Raw genomic sequence first — 2619 nt, 5'->3', positions numbered from 1 at the left:
CATGATAAACAATTATTGGCAGCTAGATGAGGCCATACAGCACATAACTGATGGACCTGAGACAGGAGAAATGAAGACTATCACATTGAAGGAACTGCCATGTCCCTGGACAAGAGTGAAGGAGATCGGATGAGTGCCTGGCTGCTGGGAAAGGCTGCAGATATTAGTGTATGGACAAGTGTACACTAACAATGGATGGCCGGATGGAGTGGTCGGAATCAAGGCATGGCACTAGCCCAGTCATCAGTGAACAAGGTACAGGAAGAGAACGACACGTGCCTGAAGGAATGGGATGCGAGCATGAAATTGCTGACATGGGAAGAAAATGAAGACACCCGCCCTGTGCTATCAGAACAATGGTAAGGTTGAAGTGGGTGAAAACGTTGGGTGTAAAACAATTGAAAAACTTGCAGCAATGAGAGCGGGAACAGCAGTGCTGATGGATCACTACTGGGCTTGGGGATTGAGGGAATATGAGTAGCTGCCACCTGAATTGGGAGGAGTTTGCTCGTTGGTACACATCAACATGCCCTCATTGGTCATACCCAAGAAGGATGTAAAGCTCAATGAATTCCTGAAAATGAACAACAATAAGAGAAGGAAGAGATCGGTCGGGGAACACCAATGGCACAGGCGGAGAAGATGGAAAAACGTGAAGGATTGAGGAGAGTGAATAGATTGGAGAATTACTTCTCAGAAGCATCAGGAACGGCACTGGACGAGATGCAAGAAAACAACAGAAGAAGCTATCGGCCTGCAGATCCTGATGGACATAAAGATAGGGGAACAAAGAACAAGATCGTTGCAGAAGCTCAGAACGAAGATCGCACAGTGTGACCTATTTTCAACCGAATCCATGAGGCTGGACAACCCGCACAATCCAAAGTACTATGAAGGAAAGTAGGTTTGGTGCAACTCTGAAGGAGTGTGCTGTTACATGCACTGGTCATTCGATGACCACACAAACTATTATGGACATCTTGAAGCAATAACAGCGATATGACAGCCCAGAGCAAAAGGACTGTCATATAAGGATGTGGTCGACAGGTCAACCTGAGGGGAGACTGAAGAGGGATGGGAAACCCTACCCCATCTTCCCCCTCCTATTGAAATACATGACACAGAAGAAGAACAGGAAACATTGCAACCACCATTCTATTTCGGACGAATTCCGAAAGGACCTATGGTTGACAAATATGTCGAAAGGTACCCCATCAGCCAGCCCTACATGACAGGTGTGGTACAAATCTACCCCAGAGTAGACGAGGAGCCCCAGGCTGCAAACAAAGACACCTCAATTGACAGTATTGATTAAAACACCCAGAAGCCATGTTGCTGACATCGTTAGAGACACCACGATTTAGCAGTGTTAGACACGAAGCACACATGCCATCCGCACTCCGGAACATAAACACACACTCGAATACATGAAGGACACGAGCGTGCAGTTCTATAGACAGAGGACAGATACATATACATACTGTCATTGCTTTTAAAACTTTGCCATTAACTAAATGCAGCAACACAAAAAACACAAGAAGCAAGAGAACCTGAGCAAAGCTTGCAGATGCTTACAAGTGAATAATCTTATGGAACTGCAGGAGCACCTATGGGACCTGACAGAACCAAGTGTGACTAACCTATGGAGAATGTAGTATAGCACGAACACTGTAGAAATCTCATTATAATGGTTTTGGAAAATTACAGCAGGCAACGGGCCTCTCAGCCATAACCGAGCTGGGCTGAATTCAGGCTGGACAAAGAGCAAAACGTGTGAGACAGGACCCGCTGCAAAGGCCACAAGAAATGGATGACATTCCATTCCCTGAATGACAGTAGCACCAGCTGCAATAAATATGAATAATTCCTCATAATTCAGAGCTGCACAGCTCCAAATCATGGTCTCCGAACACATGAATCAGCCGATGCAGGCAACGGACAGTGACCGGCGCTGGAAAAGAGAGCCGATCTCACCCTACCAGAGGACCGCAACAAAGTTGTTACAATGTGAGACAAACGTTACACGGAGCGAACAAGCACTCTCATAGCCTAAGGTGGTACACACAAGTTACAATACAGACGCATGGGGCCTCATTACGAGGTTGGAGGTAGCCAGGACGCTATTAGTGCCATGGCTGCCTCCAAACTCGTTCCGACTCCGCCCTGGTGAATGGAGCAATTACCGGTCCATTCCAAGGTTGGCGGGACCGGTAATTCCCCATTCACCAGGGCCCTTCCCCATTTGAGCCCCCATAGGGCTCAATGGGAATGTGGAAGGCGCCAATAACGGTACCGTTATTAGTTCCAGAGTCCCTTTGCGGGTCTGTCCTTAATGCCTGGAAAAAACAGGCGTTAAGGGAGGACCCGCAAAGGGAACTCATAGTAGGGCGGTAAGGGATTACCGGCGCCGGGGCCCTTACCGGTGCCGGTAATCCCTTACCACCCACCTTGTAATGAGGCCCATAGTCATTCCTATTACATTGAAAAGGTACACCAAGAGCCTAGAACCTTTTGCAGATCCCAGGTCTGCGGATGTCAGCTCTAGCCACTCACAGTTTAGTATCATAGGGGTGGGTTGCAAAGGGCAAGAACCAATAGTAAGACCCTCATACTGCAACA

Source organism: Ambystoma mexicanum, chromosome 9, assembly GCF_040938575.1.
Source record: "Ambystoma mexicanum isolate Mex_15411 chromosome 9, UKY_AmexF1_1, whole genome shotgun sequence".
Taxonomy (NCBI): Eukaryota; Metazoa; Chordata; class Amphibia; order Caudata; family Ambystomatidae; genus Ambystoma; species Ambystoma mexicanum.
The sequence above is the reverse complement of the archived record's forward strand: the minus strand, read 5'-3'. Positions refer to the sequence as shown.